Genomic DNA, 21,223 nt, shown 5'->3' with positions numbered 1-21,223 from the left:
TTACCTCCGCAGGCGTTTCAACCAAAGCCTTTCTCTTCCTAGTTCTTGTGGCCACAGAATTACCAGCAGAAGAAGCAGGGGCAGACTGCAAAAGAAGACCATCAGAACAAAGATATCAAAGAAGATAAAGATATCTAAGCATACGAAGATATTAACAGCAAAGGTACCTCGTGAGAAGCAGCAGGATTAAAAATCCAAGGCTGATACCCATCATACTTCTTAGGCAAAGAACGAGCTGAACGAAGGACTGAGGGGTCCGCAGTGGTTAAACCATAAGCCCAAGGACCAACCACACGAAGAGGAGTACGAGCCCAACGATCATCGTGATAAAGACGAATGCGGTCAGACTTTGGCAAAGGAAGCCTAGCAGAATAAGGGATGGTAGTCAAACCAGTCTTATCAATCTCCTCCAGGAAGCGAATGCTATTAACCTCCCCAATATGCCTATCAGTAACATGAATACGACGATGACCAACACTCCAAGGAAGAAGGTTGTTTTTTTGAATAGCATCAGCATACGTAGCATTGAAGTTGGCAGGGGTATAGTCCTCCTGCTTAGATCTCCTTTCAGAAAAGGGGTCATAAGACTTCAAAGTAGTCTTTCCCTTGCTACGATACCAGCTTTCGCGAAGGGCACGCCAGTAATTACTAGTATACTGGTAAATTCCTTGGACCTGAGTCTTGTTTTCCGGGTCATCCCTGGTGGACAAGACGTCATAATAGAAAGGATCCTTTATACTATACAGAGGAAGAAGCATACCTGCGGCCAATTGGCCAATGCTAATCAAAATATTATTCTCATCATAAGGGAAATCTCGAATGTGAGACTCAGTGAGAACATAGGGGCCATTGACGAAGAAAATCTCGAATTTATGAAGGCGAAAAGACTTGGTAATATCATCAATAGACAAATGAGCAAAGCTGTCCTTGTCATGCAGTTGGAGCCTCTGAAGCTCATAGTGAGGAGGAGGAGGAGGTGGAAGATCCTCGATAATAAATTCCTCCTCAGCGACCGTAGCCACCTCAGTACCAGCAGGCACCTCAGAATCCTCAGGAGGAGGAGATGGCGTAGCATCAGGATGATCCATTCGCGGAGGAGGATCAGTCGACACAGATATCTTTGGACCCTTACGCGTAGGTTACTTTGGAAGCCTCATGATGCCTAACACCAGCAGGAAGAACATCTCCATCAACAATGGCAGAAGAAGATTGCAATTCATTCAAAAGTGAAATAGGGGTAAAAAACCGACGAACTTTGGGCATGGGTTTCACTTAACCAACCAAAGGGGACAGTCTAAACATATCATGGGGGAAAATCAAAAACCTTTGATCACATGATAAAAGTTGCAGGCAAAGAACTATCATACCGAAACCATCATCAAAAATCAAAATGGAACAAAACCCAAGTTCCCATACATCGTAAATAAGAAATAGAAAACAGGAATTCTCACATGCAAGCATAATAAGCAACATCAATAAATCTCCTAGTCCGACAGAGATACAACAGGGGAAAGCATGGAGAAAATCAAGACCAAATACGGGCATCACTTACTTGTATGATCGACACAGTGGAGCCAACGCACGCGGAGAATCGAAGGAAAAAAGGGAGCAGTTAACAGCAAAAGAGTATCTCAATAAAAGGGATAGAGAGCGATAGTTCGAAGAAGAAGAGGAAAGGGAGTTAATAAAATTCCCTTCTCTTTGTTCCCCTCTTATAGGCGGCTGGAAAATCCAAAAAATTTGGATGTCCCGAAATTCAAGGGGAAGTTATTGCACGAAAGGATATATAGAGACCACCCAATCGGTACGTGCAAATTTGGCGGCGTAACGGAAGTTTTCTTCCACTTCTACCAAACGGTAAAAGATGAAAGAAAAGGGGCAAACTGTGAATACCAATATTCTGTGGAGCACGTGTCACGATATTAGTGGCCGCATATATACCTAACTGTGTAGCCTTTGCTAAACAGAGAAGCCTAATTAACAAGGGATACCTCCGCAGATCTATTCTATCTCATCCCAAGAAAGAAGGCGTGAACGGTCAAGATAAGGAAGGGAAAATCCTAGTCTATATAGAGTCAGCTGGCGAGGGGAAAGAGGTAGATGACGCATCCAATCAACATTAAATGCTCAAATCTATTATCTACACGCATGAATCTAGGCACGTGGAGAGAGAAAGTGTGGCAGAACCCGATTGGCGGAAGCTGACGGTGAACGAAGGTACAACCTGTACTAAGGTTGGGTAGTTCCCGAAGGAACGTGGGCTAGCTGAGGTGGCGAAATATAACTGGAGAAAGTACGCGGTGGACGAAGGTACCATTGGTACGAAAGGTATATCAGCAGATGATAGACCCAGAGGCAGCAAAGATATACCTGGAGCAAGAGGGGCTATAAATATCAAGCTTCACCAACAAACTAAGGGCATTCAATATCTAGGAGAGAAGATCTAGTCTTAAGCTTATACCTCTTTAATGTTTAGAACTTAAGTATTTACTTCCACTTGAGTTCTCTCTATTACTTTGGGAAGCATTTAAGATCTTTGTAACCACCACAACTTAACACAAAAACAAGCACTCATTACCCCGTGGATGTAGACAAATGTCGAACCACGTAAATCTCTTGTGTCTCATGATAACTTAGAAGCTTTTACATTATACTTGTGTTCTTCGTTGTTATTGTGATCTTAGATATCATTTATTACTTGGCAATATCGGTTCAACGGAGGTATCAATACTACTTAGTATCAGACCCTCAGAGCTGTATACATTATGTAGACTACGGGAAAACGAGTAGTCACAAGGAGTGTTGAAAGTACTCCTAATTGGATCCATGGTTTGGCGCGGATCTTGTGGTAGTCGTTCCGTTAGCGTCTTGAGGAAAGTGAGTACCTCCTTCTGAGTTGTAGCCATGTCTGTCTGAGCCTTAGCAAGAACCTCTTGTATTTCCATCAAATCAACAATGGTAATAGGGGGTTGGCCTCCTCTGGCTCCTCCAATCTCTCGTTCTGATGGGGGAGTGGAAGTAGATCTAGTAACGACCCGGGTGTTACGCTCGAAGAAACATTGGGGGTGGCGGCAACGGATCTGGCTCTGGTGATTAGAGGTGTCACGCCTAAGGGAATGTTTCCTGCGCTGATGGTGTTGGTGGTTGAGTACGTAGTACCACGAGATGTATTGATCGTGTTGGTAGGCGGTACATTGGTGTCATCGGCAGGAATGCTGACACCAGGGGTGTTGTCAGCACAAGTAACATCGGGATTTGTCGCTGATCCAGACCTAAGATCCACCATGTTGAATTTGAGATAATTGAAATGAAATTGAAAATTGATCTTGCAACCGAGAGATTAATCTCCCACTGTAGTCGCCAGTTATTTGGGGTAAAAACTGATTCTGCTGTTTTTGGTAAACTTGGGTGTGTAATGAAAAACAAATTCAAACCTTAAACAAATGTACTGCACAGGAGTACTTTTGAGTTTGAGAGATCAATATGTAAGACTCTGGCCTAAACCAAGAAATGGTTGTTCCAGATTCAATTCGGTCATAAGGTGAAGGAGAAGGGTTGATCTTAGGGAGGGAAGCGAAGAAGGTGTTTGAGATCAGAATGTTGAATTATGAAGGTGTGGTTGTTTATGACTCGTATCAGAAAAGTGGTTTCTGGATACTCGTGTTGATAACACTTGTGTTCTCTTATTGTCGAAATAGGTTGAAAACCTATTTATACAAGTCATCGAGCGCACCCTGATCTCATAGTAAGTGGAGGAAGTTAAGTAGTGGAGAAGTGGGTTTGTGCGGAAGGTGGTGACCATCGTGTTTCCGTTATGAGGGAAGACTAATCACACGTTCACCCACTACTCTCATTACCGTTAACCGTCCGTCTTTCCTGACACTTTCTCGTAATGGGCGCATTGCACGCTGTAAACCGCCAGACCAATACCCCAGTGAGCATCCCCCAATTTGTGACATGTTTGATGTCTCGAGTAAGTGGGTCGAGTCATGTGACTTGTCACTGAAAGCAGCACACAGTGATTTTAGGTCAAATAATAAATTATTTATAAAACCGATATTTATGAAGCATTGCTTATAATCGATGTATATAAAGCATCGCTTTCGAATAAGCAGCCGAAAATAATCGATGTGTTAGAAGCATCATTGTTTTTGAGCTCAATCAAATCAGTCACGGACTGAGCGTCTTAAAACTAGCACGACCGGCCATCTTAGAGTAATCGTTTGAGGACCCTATGGTCGAGCTGTCACTTGGTCGATCACTCCCTGTGGAGGAGGGATGGCCGATGATCACAATGCTACTTTGCTAGTTTTCGAAAAATAAATCTACACCATCCAACTAGGCTGGCGAAGTTGGATGGACGAGATGATTTGTGGCAGTTACATATTGTCGTTGACGCGTTTTTATGGTTTAGGGGGCGGCGCGTCCAACCTCTTTTGTCTAATCGAATCAAAGCGCTGGGCGCTGATTTGAACAGGTCGTTTGGCCATGTGCAAAGACGGGCCGCTCGTGATCATGCTGATATCTCCTTGGCCATCTCAAATTAGATCTAAGCCACTCGATTCGGCTGGCGAATATGAGTGGTCATGATCGATTTGCGACAGTAGGGTGTTGCCGCAAAGTATTTTTTAGGGTTTTCAAACGACGCGTTCTCCCTACTTTGGGCCGGCGATTTGATGTGCTCTGGTCTTGCTATGAGCAAGTCGATCGACCAAGTGTGGACTTGGGTCGAGGGTGAACACGTTATCACTTCTTTAATTATTCGAAGGAAGATCTAAGCCGTCCAACTAGGCTAGCTAAGTTGGGGGGTCGTGATGTTTTGAGACCGTTTTGGCTGGTCTTAGCTCGTTTGAGCTATCTTTCAACAACGCGATTATCCTACTTTGGGCAATCGTTTTGATGCGCATATGGATTTCCGGGTGAGGTTTGATCGGCTAAAGATGAAGGTGAGTTTCCGGTGAACACAACAGCGCCTCTTTGATCGCCTGAAACATGATCTACGCCGTCCAACTAGGATGGCTAGGTTGGACGGATGTGATGTTTCTAAGACCGTCATGGTCGGTCTAGCTCGTTTGAGCCTTCTTTTTAATAGCGTGAATACCCATGTTCAGGCCAGCGTTTGAATGTGCAGTGGATGAGCTAAGAAGTTTCAACCGGCAGGGGTTCTAGTGGGCCCACCGGTGTTTATCGTGACGATCGCCTAGTCCTGTTAGGAGTAGGCTAGACCTATTAAATTTTGTGGCCAAATCATTTGGTCGTGATCGTTCCTTAAGACTGATATGGACATTCTGGATTTTCCTTAAGGAATTTAAACGCGTTCGATCGCGCTAACTTTTAATTAAAAGGCGTGTAAACACGCTAATCTCTTTGTCAGAGGGTGGTGCAGCCTACGCGAGTGTTTTCATGCAGATTTCAATGCTGACACTTCGGGAGATTCGTGCTACTCTGCTGAGAGTGAACATTAATCGTCATGTCATGTCAACATTGAAACTTCAGCTGGGGAACATAGCATAGGAAAATACTAGGCAGGTCATGCATTAGTAAATAATGCGATATGTTGAAATTTATAGAATATCTGGGATGGTTGCTTCATACACCATTCTGATAAATTTCATAAATATGTTGAATTGCTCAATACATATATAAGTAAAGAGGTTTGAACACTCATTATTTTTAAACGGCCTTTATTCCTTCGCAGGATGACAACGCGTTAAATACAAGATTTTACAATTTTGACCCTGAACTAAAAACCACCATCAACAGTATCTTTCTCAACTCTTGCTCCCTGTGGATTTGGCCCTTGATCTCTTTCTGCATTTCCTTCAGTGAAGGCTCAACAGGTGGCATGTTCTCGGTCTCCTGTTGTTTGTTCTTCTCCAATGAAGCGTCTGGTTTCCTTACCTACGTGATTGGGTGTGACATTATCCCTACTCTCTCACCGTCTAGGTTGAGTGGTGGGTCGTTCGGCTGGTTCTCTATTGCGCTTGAGTTGGAGCTTCCTATGTGTGTCATGGTGAGCTAGGCACGAGCCTCCGGGTGTGGTCGCCAAATGTTGAAGGGTGATTTTGGTTTTGGTTCTACCCGTCCTAGCTACACCAGTGACCTCAGCTTTCTAGGAATAGTAAGAGAGAGAGAGTTGTCTTTCCATTGTACCTTGTCCTTCCTTATATAGACTTTCCAAAAGCCCCTTCCTTTTATGACATCGTGCCACATGTCCTAAACCTCCTTAATTACTTCTAATGCCAATCTTTCCTTAATATAACCTACTTCTTATACATTAATACCTTCCTTGTCCTTTCCATCTCATGGGTATTTTCTCATTTGGGATTGTTCTTAGTCCCCATGTCTCATGTTAGGCTTGCCATCCCCTTTGGGGGGAGCCCAAGCCCATTAAGGGGTATTATTTTTCATGTATCAACATCCGACAAAATCCTTCTTTTTTATTAAAGTAACGTCACTCATGTTGTTCTCTTGAGAATGACATCAAATGGGGGAGAGTTCTTAAATTAACTTGTGCTTAATTGCTATATTTTGTAGGGTGTGTGGCTGTGGAATTTGAAGGGGATGCTTGTATCTTAAATCTCCTAGATGAGCGCTAAGTATTGTCTTACTATGTGAAATCATCTAAATAAAGTTCATATATAAACACCATGGAATCCTGAAGTATCTGTTGGTTGTATTCATTATGATCCCACGATTTTCGTACCTTTGCCAATTTTATTGACAAAAAGGGGGAGAATTATTTAGTAGTTTCGCACTACATACATATGGTTTACGGATCATTATGTAAGGGGGAGTGAATCAATAATCTATAGGTATAGGTTTCACCTATTATGCAAAAGATGTAAGTATTGATTAATGGGGAGAAACATATCACCGTAGTATTACTTCAAAGTTGGGATTGATGCGTGTCGTAACCACAACAAATTAATCAAGATATTTCTCACTAATTAACTAGTAATATAGCGGTAGTAAGGATCGTTCCCATAGAGAGCTGTGTAATTGATATGTTATTTAGATAGCAAAACAAAGTGAAAGGGGGGTTGGTTTAAAGTAAATAAAAAGAATAAAAGAGAATAAGATGAAAGAGATGATCAAGGAATCCTTCGCCATTACCAAGTGTTAATCGAATAAGTATACTTATCTATTTTCCGTCAAAATCATTCATCACCAACCTTAGAATAACATCTAGATCAACTCCTTCTATCAATGGATACGGAAGTTCTCGACTACCATATTCTATTCAACGAACCACCAAGTAGTAGATCACTCAAGGTGTAATCCAATCGAACGCTTTAAGCTTTGTGAATTTAGGTTGATCCCAGTAGTTGATCTCTTAGATCAAGGTCCACTTGATGATGTTTTCTTCACTAGCAATTGCTCCACAAAATCCCTCTGTAATGTCTTGAGATTTCTACTTGTGTAGAGAGTTAATCGACAATTACTTATCTCATAACTTCTACTAGCAATATAATGATCAATAGATTAATCTAGTTGCGCACCCAAACCAATCTAAGAATCAATCATAAACCCTAGATATAGAAAAGACAATCGATGATAATTAAAACTTCAAACAAACTTGTATTAACAAATCAGACTTCACGTCTAGAACATTGAATTCATCCTTAATCAACAAAGGTTTAGCAACTCATGATTACACAATTACCCGGTGTCCCCCTAAAGAGATAAACCCTAAAATATTTTATAAAGAACAAAAGTATAATATGAGATGTGTTCCCCTCTAATTGTTGTGGAATCCCTCTTATATAGTTTTCATAAGATCCAGGAGTTACAATCCATCCGTGATCGTGTTTCCTTGATTTGGAAGTCAAAATACATCAAAAGGGAACCCGCGGGTTTGTCTCAGTCGACATTGTCGATTCCCCCAAAGCAATGCCGAAAGTTGGGGTCTAAAATACACCTTCTCTGCCCCAAATATGGCCACTTTAGGTATTGCTTTAGCAATGCCGAAAGTTGTGTTGTAAATCGTCGTTTTTCGTCTCGACTGTTTTTGCCGTGACTTCTCCGTCCGAACTCGGAATGACCTCATTCGTTCGCCGTTCTCTTCATAATTGAATTCTCTTAAAGATGGAGATAAGAAATCCTTAATTTGGATGAGTTGAACTTGGTCTTTTAGTCCTTCTTTGCTCCTTTTCGTCGCACTTCTTCCACTTATTTCGGCTTTAGACACTTGGATCTTTGAGAACATCATTTTATAGCTCTTTTGAAGCTCTTTTCACTCTTCTTGGGATGATTCACCTGATATGACACATAAACTAGAAAATAATCATAATAACAAGTAATATGCAATAATTACAGCGAAAATAAGTATGGAATAAACATGTAAATTAAGCACTTATCAGGGATACAATTGAGATTTGGAGAAGATAATAATACCATGTTTATCTACAACGACGATTGAGAAATTTTTTTTCAAAGTTGTTATCGCTACAGATCTTCAAACAACGATGCTGAGTTGAACCGTTCAAAATCATTGCAACTTGCAGTAACGAAGAATTCAAGCATGATGGATTCGAGGAGTTTCAAAGCTTTATTTTTTTATCCATATGTATTGATAGTTTTGTCATTAAAATTGACAAAAGTGGAGATTGTTAGAGAAGTGCTCGGTCGAACTCACAAGTGTTGCTATCTCAAGCTTGTTGTCAAATTTAGTTGTCAATACTATATCTTGATTTCTAGTCTACAATTAGTTAAGTCTCGGATTAGGATAGAAGTGTAGTTGAGAAAGGGACATCGCGACAGTCATCATTGCGTTCTACCATTTGAAGGCAAAGATCAACTGAAGCTTTTGGAGAACTTCTTCAACAAAAAGTAGGTGAAGACTGAACCACCTATTTCTCAAGTTATATTCATCTTTCTATCTATGAGACGATGTCGCATAACTAATTAGACTATCATGCATATACAAGAATTTCGAGTCAAGTTTTTTATCTTGGTCATCAGTTCTCGGAATATAATGACTAAGCTTAATGAACATTTGTTCATACTTGATGAATTTCGTTTAAGGACAATTTATTGTTCGAAATCAAAATTATGATTCAAGTTTCATCATTCGAAAATATCCTGGAACAGTGATATGTATCATTGATGTTATTGGGAATGTTTCGAATCGATTTAGAGAGAAATATAGTACTATTGTAGATTCAGATATAAGACATTGTTATCAGTCTTACAAACTGGGAAAACTGTTAAAAGTTTGAAGCCGTATTACATGTACTCGTACATGTAGCGGAGTAGCTATATGTCGACAAACAGATTTTTGGTACGCATATCCTTATGCACATCCTGTAGAAATCTGTTAACTCTGAACCGGATCGGTACGCATACATGTATGCAAACCGAAAAGGAACTGTGGTCACAGAATCGGTTTGGTATCCATACCGGTACACGTACCAGAAAAGTTATGCGTTTCGAAACTCGGTTTGTGTATCCATACCGGTACAAGTACCAAAATAGTTATGTGGACTTCGAAACCGGTTCTAGTCTTGGGGGGTTAGTCAATTGAGATTTGTGGAGATATTGAAAGAATTTTAGATACTTCTAAATTCTCTTGTTAATCAATAGAGAGTTCTTTAAAGTCTCAAACAATCTTTGTTATTGGATCGTGACTTTTTAAAAGTCTTCAGAATTCTCTGTTATTGAACGTGAAAAGTCTTCAGAATTCTCTTTTTAAAATTCTTTAGAAAAGTCTTCAAAACATACCATAAATAGCTAAAAAAAGTATCTCCTAAGTAGGTGATATTTTGAGAGACTTTGTTCTTTCTCTTTTACTATAAGGATTAAATATCATAATATTAAAAACAGTAACCAAATAATCTACAATTAAATTCATAAAAAATGAAAAAAATTGTTGTCTTCCAAAACCCAATAAGTTTACTAGAGATTCAAATCCCTTTTGTTCGTCTCGTTTTGATTTTATTAGCATAATGGTTACAATTTCTGTTAGCCTTGTGAAAAGACGAGGGTTCCCAAATATACGACAATCTTAAACTTTTCCACCTATAAGTCCTCTTACCGAAAGTGATTGTCTATGGACTAAGTCGAGACAATGCAATGAATCGGTATTCACACTTTGTGTGATCGTATATGGATACGAGATCGAGACAATACAACAATCAAAGTTTGATTACTTGATAATAGGTTCGGGCTTAACCAAACTCTATAGGATCACTATCAATTAATACGGAGTTAACGTTTGCGTAGTTTACTTTAAATTATAAAAACAACAATTATAATTGCGGAAAACAAAAGTACAAACGAGGAAACCGCAAATGCAGAAAAAGAACCCGGGACCTAGTCCAGAATTGAATACTCTCAGAATTAAGCCGCTATGCAAAATCAACCTAACTTTGTATAGTTGAGACCACGCAACTAAACCTATAGTTCACCTAGTTTCTTCAATATCCTTGCACTTCCGGCATTCAATAAGTGCACGCACTGGAACAATTCCTTTGGTTCGTATTCCAAACAGTAAAGGAACAAAAAATTTGTTCGGTAACAACTCTTTTCAATCTCAGTGATATGAGTTAGACAAAGGCTCTTATGTTTAATCCAATAAACTCCTTTGTCGGGTTTAGATCAATCTATCCAACAACTACCAAAGTAGCAGAGTTTAGATTATGCAATCAATAATAGGATCTATCAAGATGCTAATTACTGATGCCGATTTACGCAACTAATCAATCAATGTATCAAAGATAAACCGATTATAGTTGGATCCCAGCCGATCAATTTTTGTGCACACCAAAGATTATGAGCCCAAATCAGAAATCTTCTTCGTCTTCAAATTTTGTTAAATCTTCAATAAAAACCCGCACACCACAACTTGAATCTCTTGTGATCAATCACGCACATAACGGAGTCTATTAACAATGGATTATCACAAGACGTCTTTAGATCTACTAACAGTTATAAAGATTCCGTAGACACTTCGATCTAGTTTGAATGAATCTTATATCAGAAGAGAAGATTCTCAAGAATAAAAAAACTAGGTGTAATCAAAGTTCAACAACCGTTAGTCAATCAAATCAAATCAAAAACTAATAATACTGTAATTATCTAGTTTCCCACCAACGGTACTTGTAGAGCTTCTTGATCCCACAAAAGTCTTTAAACGAGCGGTCGTAAGAGATTTCGCCTAATTAGGGTACTTTCCTCTCCGAATAGACAGCTCCACCAGTAACAACACAACAAGGTAGTTTTGCTGGCTCTTAGGATAGTTTGCTCGAAATGCAAACTTGGGTATTTATAGACCAAGGAAGTTTGGACACCAAGAAATTTCTAAAACCGAAAATATTTTCAAGATATGCAATGTATTTCCAAATTCGGTTTTCATAATTCCTAGAAATGCTCTGTCCAATATTAACCAAAATCCTACTAGAAAATCTCCAATTAGTAAATGCACATTGCCAATTTTTATTTTCCAGAGATATGCATTTTAATTGCTGGTAATTAAAAGCATATAAAATTAACAACCTTAATTAAAAGATTCTCAACTTATTTCCGTCAGGGATCTCCTTGAGTTATTAAGGAATATCTTTGAACAATAAAAGATAAGAGTTACTGAACATGTTCAAAGTATGTCGACATCTTATTTATTTGTAAATCCACTTTCATATTTACAATCTTGGAACCGATTATACCACACTTCCAAACAAGTTTAGAACTGGTTCATTTGATTTCCAAGAACTATGTGATTGATCAAATCAACACACTAATCATGGGTGTTAGAGCATTTCTCGGTCGAACTCGCATGCATTGTTATCTCAAGCATGTTTGTTAATGTTAGTGATCAAAACTATAAGTCTTGATTTCTAGCCTACATAGCTAAAGGTATCGGACTAGTATAGAAAGTGTAGTTGAGCTCAAGAACTCCATGGGAATCATCATACAAGACGAAGGACTACTCAAGGAACTGGTGGATCTTCATCGACTAAAAGGTATGTGGAGACTTGAACTTATCTGTCACTCAAAAGTCTATCTATTCTATCTCCTACTCTTGAGACAAAATTCGTTTTGTTATATAGACTTTCATTATGCACAATTGTTATTTCGAGCCGAGTTTATCTCGCCTATCTATTTCTCGAAATATGTGTTGGTAAGCTTTCGCTTTAGCCGAATTCATCTTTACCTAGTAACGAAAGTCATGTTATGTTTCAATCACTTTGAAAATTTCTCTGACGAAAAATGGTCTGTGAATAACGGCTATATCCGTCCTCTGAGAATGTTTCAATGATTGAAATGTGAGTTTAGATTACATAACCATTGGTAGGATATAAGAATTGTTGTGAAACACATATATGTATAAGTCCTTATTCCTTGAACCAAAGTTTGCGAACTTTGTTGATCAAGAGAAATGGAAGTGGCGTGAGCCAAGTCCGTGAACTGGCGGAACTTCTCGGCCCGAGATTTTCTGCTGGAGTTCGTGTACTCCTTCCATGAGCTTAAGTCCGCGAACCCAGTCCGCGAACTTGATTAGGTTATATCTAAAACCGGTTGTTCTTGAACTCATGTTTATTTAAACTAAGGGATGCTTTTGCAAACCGTGGCTATAAATTTCATGAACCGATTCGAGTGAATCAAACCGATTTTGCTTCGATTGTGTCTTGTGTAGTTACATAAGATCTAAGCAATTGAACAACTCTCTAACTAGTTCATTTGAGTCATTTGAACTAGTTATGGTGAAGAAGAATATGGTTGATATGAAAGTAATCATATGGCTAACCATTTGGTTGAATTGTTGAACTAATATATGTTAATGTTTGGGTATGGTTCATAAACCCAAAATTGTACATTTCATTTGTGTGTGACAAGCTAAGTTTTCGATCTAACGGTTGAGAAATATTAGCTTGAATCTAATCAGGTTTTCATCTAACGGTGAATATTGAATGCTTTGTTACTAAGCTAACATTGATTGCAAACCCTGATTTGAAAGTGTATATAAGGGAGAACTCTAGCAACTGGAAAACCTAATCCTCACACATTCTGTGTGATACTAGTTGTGCTAAGATAGAGTCGATTCTCCTTTAACCTTTGGTTACTTCTTCTAAACCAGGTTAACGACTTAAAGACTTCATGGGATTGTGAAGCTAGACCGATACTACTTTCCTTGTAGTTGTGTGATCTGATCTTGCATCTTCTATCGTACGAGTACAATTGAAATAATCGGCTTGAGATTTTATATCTCCGATAGGCAAGATAGAAAAGTAATCACAAACAAACTTCGTCTCATCGTTTGTGATTCCACAATATCTTTTTTCGCTGTGTAAATTGAGATTATTGTGAGGTGATTGATAATACTAAGATGTTCTTCGGGAATATAAGTCTGGTATTATTGATTGGTTCTTGTTCACCTTGATTTATCAAAAGACGGAACAAAGCTCGTAGTTATATTCGTGGGAGACGGATTTATCTATTATCGCAGACTTTTCTGTGTGATACAGATTTGTTTATTAAAGTCTTCGAGTTTGGGTCGTAGCAACTCTTAGTTGTGGGTGAGATCAACTAAGGGAATCAAGTGCGCAGTATCCTGCTGGGATCAGACGCGTAGGAGCATAACTGTACCTTGGATCAGTTTGAGATTGATTGGGGTTCAACTACAGTCCATACCGAAGTTAGTTTGGAGTAGGCTAGTGTTTGTAGCGGCTTAATACAGTGTGTGTTCAATCTAGACTAGGTCCCGGGATTTTTCTGCATTTGCGGTTTCCTTGTTAACAAAATTATGGTGTCTGTGTTATTTCTATTCCGCATAATATTTGTTTATATAATTAAAATATCACAGCTTGTGCGTTGTTCAATCAATTAGAATATCTAACCTTTTTGGTTATTGATTTAAATTGATTGACACCTGGATATTGGTCTTTGGTACCATCCAAGTTATCTTTCTTTAATAAAGACTCGCAGATTTCTATTTGCTTGCGTAAAGATCAAATCGAGAGATTGAGATATAAACTCTTTAATATACTTTTCATTGATTGAGTCTAACTGTCTAGTTGATTCTCATAAAAGTATATTGGAGTTTGTCCATACAGATTGCTAAGCGAAATATTGGGTGTGGTTGTTAGACCCCCGCTTTTTCAATTGGTATCAGAGCAGGCAAACACGTTCAAGACCTTACAAGTCTTTGTTTGTAGCGATCTGACTCTATGGACAGAGGTACTATCTCAATTAACGTACCACCAGTCTTCGATGGATCAAATTACTTATGGTGGAAAATTGCTATGCGAGCTTTTCTTCAAGCGCGTGATTTTCAATCATGGGTATATGTTGTTAATGGCTATGATCCTCCCGTTGTGGAAGTTGGAGATGTAAACGTTCCCAAACCTATTGGTGAATACAGCCCTGCTGAGATACTTGCTGCAAAGCAAAACTCCGACGGTTTAAATGCGATCATACATGCCATTACCCCAAATCTTCAGCACCATGTGACTAATTGCACTAAGTCGCAAAAATATTGGGATATCTTGGAAACCTTATTCGAAGGTAACTCCAGTGAAAAGGAAGCTAGGCTTCAAAACCTTAATTCCGATTGGGAAAACCTTCATATGGCAGTTGAAGAAACATTCGATGAGTTTAATCACAAAGTGTCTGAAATTGTTAATGCATCTTTTGCATTCGGTAAGATTATTCCTGAAAAGGACATTGTGATGAAATTCTCAGATCGCTGCCATCTAGATACGATTCTAAGAAGCATTCCATCGTTGAGGGAAATAATCTTTCCAGAAATACGCTGGTGTTTATGGAAGAAAACTATTTCTGTCGGTTTTGGTAATTTGGGGTGTGTGGATGAGAAATGAATCTAAACCCCAAACAAATGCACAGCACGGGAGTGCTTGTGATTCGAGAAATCAATCTGTACAATTCTGGCCTAAACCAAGAAATGGTCGTTCCAGACTTGCTTCGATCACAAAGTGAAGGAGATAGGGTTGATCTTAGGGAGGGAAGCGAAGAAGGTGTTGAGATTGTGGAGGTGTTGGCTGTGTATGACTTGTATCAGAAAGCTGAACTGGCTTGCAGAATGTAAGCTATCGGTTATGGTGTTTGGATATGGTTGCATCAACACTTGGTTTTTTTTGTCTTGTTCTGTCTTGGAAATAGGGAGGAGAACCTATTTATACAATTCATTGAGCCTAACCCACGTCTCTCATGGGAAGTGGAAAAAGTGGAGTGATGGAGTAGTGGAGTTGCGTGTGTTAGTGTCACACGATCAGTCTTGCCCACTTCTCCCATCATCACTAACTGTCCATGTCTTCCTGACATGTTCTTGTGATGGCGCGTTGTGCGCTGCACGCTGTAAACCGCCAGACAATTTCCCCAGTAAGTATCCCCCAGTTTGTGACATGTTTGATGTCTCGAATGTGTGTATCGTGGGACCCACAAAAAGTAGCATGTGATGCTAGATCAAATAACTAAGTTATTTAGGAAGTCGATACTTGTGAAGTATCGTGTGTATTTTATGCAGGTAATGCATCGAATATATTCAGCATGTGTGAAGCATCGTTGTTTTAAGGCTTAACGGAGTAAGTCGCGGATTAAGCATCTTAAAATAACATCATGTCCAGCCATCTTCGAGTGATCGTTTGGAGGATGTACAGGTAAGTCCTGACTTGGCCGATCACTTTGTGTGGAAGAGTGGTGGACGGTGATCGTGGTGATTCCTCACTGGTCGCCTAACTCCCGTCTTAGGCTGTCCGTCCAAGATGGTGAAGTTGTACGGACAAGATGGCTTGCAACCCACATCTGCGACCGTCGGATTAGGGTTAGGAGTTGCTCGAACACCAACCTTTAGCTTCGTCGAATCCAAGCATGGGACACGTTTTTGGCAGGGCCGATTGGGCATGCGTGTAGACGGCATGCTGGTGTAGGTGTCTGTACCTCACTGTCCCATGGAGATGTGATCTAAGCCACTCAATTTGTCTGGAAAAAAGATGTGGTTGAGATCGATTTGCGACAGAAATCTCATGCCGCAAAGGAATTGAAGACCGTACGGCGTGCCTACTTCGGGCGCGCGTTTCGAGACGACCAACCATTGTCGATCTTGGCCGATCAGTCATGCGTGCAGTCGGCAGGCCAGTGTACACGTCCGTACCTCACTGTCCCGTGAAGATGTGATCTAAGCCACTCAATTTGTCCGGCAAAGTTGAGTGGTCGAGATCGATTTGCTATTGAAAACGTGCGGCCATGCCTAGTTTGGGCGCACAAATCGAGACGACCAACCATAGTTGGTCTTGACCGATTAATCATGTATGTAGGCGGGCCCACGGTGATTGTGTTGACATGCTATGGGCCCTTTGAATCTACATCTACACCCTCTATCTATACCTGCGAAGATGGATGGTTGAGACTGATTTGCGACACATGTGATGTGCCGCAAACCCTAATTAGGGTTTCACGTCAATGCTGCTTTGGCTGGACGAATTGGCAAGCCACGCTTCTCCTTTGGGAATGCCGACCATGTGGGGCCTACGTTGGGCCGGTGGTGAATGCGCCAATACCTGCCTGGTGGCTATAGGTCCGATCTAAGCCATCCAATCATGCCGGTGAAATTGGATGGTCGTGATCAATTTGGGACATTTACTGGAATTTCCTGCGACCCTCAATTCTTCACGCTGACACAACTTCGGACAATCGTATATTGCAATCTGGTCAGGTTAAGGAAGAGTCGGTCATGCAGGTAGGAAGAAGGTCCGCCGGTGTACACCACGGCGTTTGTTCGACCGGCTTTGGGCTGATCCACGCCGTCCAACCACGCCGATGAAGTTGGATGGACGTTATGAACTTGAGACTGCCATAGGCGGCCTTTGTTTGTACGATTCCTCCATTCTGGACATCCAACTTCAGGCCGGTGTTCGGTGGTAGTTTGGGAGGCATGGTAGGTATTCGACCGACCAAGGCATAAGTGGGCCCGCTGGTGGTCATTAATGTAGTAGCCTGCTCCTGCTGAGGATCGTCTAGGATGGTTAAATTGTGCGTCCAACTTGCGTGGTCATGATTGTTTCTGAGACTGATATGGAAAGTTCAGATTCAAATATGCTCAATCGGGTTAGTATAACACACCGAGAGATGTAGCATGTACGCGTATTTCTTGCATGCCTCACTATTAATACTTGGAGATTCGTGTTACTCTGCTGAGAGTAACACTCAGTCATCATGTCGCACTAATAATGAGAGTTCTGCGGGAATAACACAGGAAATACAAGGCTGGTCATGCATTAATTGATAATGCTATAAATTCATAGGGTATATGGGATTTGTTTCTACATGCTCCGTTCTAGGTAAATTAGCGAAGTGAAGAAGTATTCATCATTTTATCAGTGGCTTTATCCTTTGCAGGATGTCAGCACATAAATTTGGTTTCACAATTTTAGCCCTGAACTAAAATCCACCATCAACAGCTGGTTGAGAAGCTTAAGATCTTTGACCACGAATATTCATCCAAAACTAAGGATGTTGCGTTCAAAGCACAAAAGGACACTAAATTACTTGATAAGAGTAAAAAAGTGTATATCTCTGAAGATGATCATTCTGAGACAGATTCATCAGATGAAGATCTTGAGAAGTCAGTCCCGATGATCACGAGACAGTTTAGAGATCTTCTGTTGAAGAGAACTAAACGGTTCTCCAGAGATAAACCTAAAGCATCAGTTAAACCTCATAATCATATTCCTCCTAAAAACAGGGAAACAAGTGAGACTGATGGTGAGGATATGCCTCAGTGCTTTAAGTGTAAAGGATTTGGTCATTTTGCAAATGAGTGTCCAAATCGTAGAAAATACACTGGGAACAAAGGTCTTGCTGCAACTCTTGATGAAATGTCTGACAGCCATGATTCTAATGAAGACGAGAAATCGTGTTGCACTTCTTGGTGAAAATGTTTATTTTGATAACTGTAGCAATACATACATCAATCTCAATATTCTTTCAGAAGATAATCCAACTAATCTGGAAGAAAAAATTGACCCACTTCTTGGAAACTCTGTTTTGTAATGTTTCAGGTTCCACCATGTGTCTAGCTGCATGCACATCTCAGAAGCCTGATTTATATCCTAGTTTGACGTGTTCATATTGTTATCTAAAGGGTCATGACCTTTCAACGTGTTACAAGTACAAACACCAATTGAGGCACGTCAACAAACTTCAACGAAGAGAAAATCATTTAGCAAGGAAGCTTAAACTTGCTCAGAAGACCGCTGAGGTATGTAGGATCTTATCTTCGTCTAAGAAGTTAGTTTCCAAGGATAATCCAAGACCATTAGAGAAGAAAGTATGGTCAAGTCGTTTTGATAGACAGAAGTCTGAGGATTCCTCTCAAGAGGAAAATGGTGGACAAATTGTTGTTCACCGCAACGCAACTTGATTGTGTTGATTTGGAAATCTTGTCTCATGTGCCTGATCAAAAGAGACAATGATTTTGTACCTCTCAGGCTTTAGTAAAAGTTTTCTTTCTTTTTCTTAGTTTTTGTTCTTCCCTGTCTATCAACAAAGGAGGGTTATTATCGACAATTCGACTCTTTATAGGGTGGTGAGTTGGACGTGTACGAACCTGTTTAAAGGTTTCGAAACCATACATTCCTTTTTCCTTCCTCAAAACCTCTTTTTTATCTCAAGACTACTTGTTGAGTTCAATTTGTGATTTCCTCTCACAAACCCATACGTTATGGATACTCCAAGCATGATGTCTTCTGATGGAAAAGATGTTAATGTGATTGTTAAGCCATCAATCATGAAGGAAAAAGAAAAATCTCTGTTATCTCCTACCTTGAAAAGAAAACGAAGGAATGTGAGGAAGCCAAGAGCCGTTCCTTCAAACTCTCATAAGTTTTCTGGTGTTATTGAAGAGTTGAAGGAGATGCGAAAGGAGATTCAACAAATAAAGGCTTTTGTGTATAAGACTCATGAGATTCAGAAGGCCCTGGTTCGACAACATCAGACGAGAAGGTTTATTTATATAAACTCCTACCTTAATGAACCTTATGTGCCAATGGTTGTTGACGACAAGGAGTTCGGGGACGATAAATAATTCTTCAAAGGTCTTATTATCTAGTAAATCTTCTATATTTCTGTTTTTTAGAAGAATAACTAGAGGTTGGAATAACCATTATTGTGGTTACACATTGTTAGAGCATAGCTCGGTCGACCTCGCATGCGTTGCTATATCAATCATGTTTGTCAATGTTAGTGTTCAAAACTATGAGTCTTGATTTCTAGTCTAAATAGCTAAGTCACGGACTAGGATAGAAAAGTGTAGTTGAGCTCAAGGACTTCATGGAGATTCACCATACAACGACGAATATCTACTCAAGGAACCGTGGAACTTCATCAATAAAAATATATGTGGAGACTTGAACTTATCTATCACTCAAAACTCTATCTAATCTATCTCCTACTTCTTATGAGACAAAAGTCATATGTTATATAGATTGGATCATACACATTTGATATTTCGAGCCGAGTATATCTCGCCTATCTATATCTCGAAATCATGTGTTGGTAAAGCGTTTCGCTTTGATCGGGTTTATCTTCACCTAATGACGAAAGTCATAATATTTAAATCATTTTGAAAATCTCTTTGACGAGAAATAGTGTAACAACTATATAACGTCCTCTAAGAATGTTTCAATGGTTGGAATGAGAGTTTAGGTCTATATAACCAATGATGGATATAAGCATTGTGTGGTAACACATATGTGCATAAGTCCTATTCCTTAATCCGAAGTTTGCGAACTTTGTTGATTGAGAGAAACCGGAGGAATTGGCTTTGCCAAGTCCGCGAACTCAGTTTACGAACTCAGTCTGCGAACTGACGGAAGTTCTCTTACCGAGAATTTCTGCTGGGATTTCCAAAAACTCGTTTGCGTTTTTAGTCCGCGAACTAAGTCCGCGAACCTAATCCGCGAACTGGCGGAAGTTTCTTTGCCGAGATTTTCCGCTGAGTTTGGAAAACTATGCCGGTTGCCTTAAGTCCGCGAACTTGTTTGCGAACTTGAGTGGGTTATGATCTAAAGATGTGCTCTGAACATGAAACTTAAATTACTAAGGAACGCAGTACGCAAACCGTGGCTATAAAGTTCATGAGCCGATTCAAATCGAATCGAATCATCTTTGTTTCAATTGTGTCTTGTGTAGTTACATAAGATCTCATAGCAATTGAACAACTCTCTAACTAGTTCATTTGATTCAATTGAACTAGTTATGGTGAAGAAGAACAAGATTAATATGAAATGCTCATATGGTTAACCTTTTGGGTTACTATGTTGAACCAACATACACGTACACGTTTGGGCATGGTTTTCACAGACCCAGTAAACGTATATCTCGAGTGTGTGTGACAAGCTAAGTTTTTGATATAACGGTTGAGAAATATTAGCTTTAATCTAAATCGAGTTTTCATCTAACGGTGAATATTGATTGCTTTGTACCTAAGGCAAAACCCTGATTTGAAGACTATATAAAAGAGACATCTAGCATTGGGAAAAACTAATCCCCACACGTCTGTGTGATACTAGTGCTCTCTCTAGAGTCGATTATCCTCTAACCTTTGGTTTTTTTCTCTAAAACCAGGTTAACGACTTAAAAACTTCATTGGGATTGTGAAGCCAGACCGATACTACTTTTATCGTAGTTGTGTGATCTGATCTTGCATCTTCTATCGTACGAGTACAATCTTATTGATTGGCTTGAGATCGTGAGAGTTCTCCGATAGGCAAGAAAAAAAAGTCACAAACATCTTCGTCTCACTGTTTGTGATTCCTCAACGTCCTCTTATTTATACAAGTAAGACTGTTGAGAGGTGATTGATTAATCTAGGCTGTTCTTCGGGAATATAAGACCGGATTATCAATTGGTTCCTGTTCACCTTGATTTCATATCATAAGACGGAACAAAAACCTAGGGTTCTTCTGTGGGAGACAGATTTATCCATTGATATACTTTTCTGTGTGAGACAGATTTGTTTATTATCAAGTCTGCGATTTTGGGTTGCAGCAACTCTTAGCTGTGGGTGAGATCAGCTAAGGGAATCAAGTGCGCAGTATCCTGCTGGGATCATAGGCGTAGGGAGTACAACTGTACCTTGACTTATTGGGAGACTGATTGGGGTTCAACTATAGTCCGGTCTGAAGTTAGCTTGGAGTAGGCTAGTGTCTGTAGCGGCTTAATACAATGTGTATTCAATCTGGACTAGGTCCCGGGGTTTTTCTGCATT

At 39.9% G+C, this 21,223-nt stretch overlaps 1 pseudogene; it reads right to left on the bottom strand.

Annotated features, from left to right (window-relative positions):
* LOC113279400 overlaps positions 1-21,223 on the bottom strand; it is a 69,944-nt pseudogene that overhangs the window by 12,879 nt on the left and 35,842 nt on the right.

Source organism: Papaver somniferum, chromosome 5 (genome assembly GCF_003573695.1).
Source record: "Papaver somniferum cultivar HN1 chromosome 5, ASM357369v1, whole genome shotgun sequence".
NCBI lineage: Eukaryota > Viridiplantae > Streptophyta > Magnoliopsida > Ranunculales > Papaveraceae > Papaver > Papaver somniferum.
Note: the sequence above shows the minus strand (reverse complement) of the source record. Positions and strands in the feature narration are given on the sequence as shown.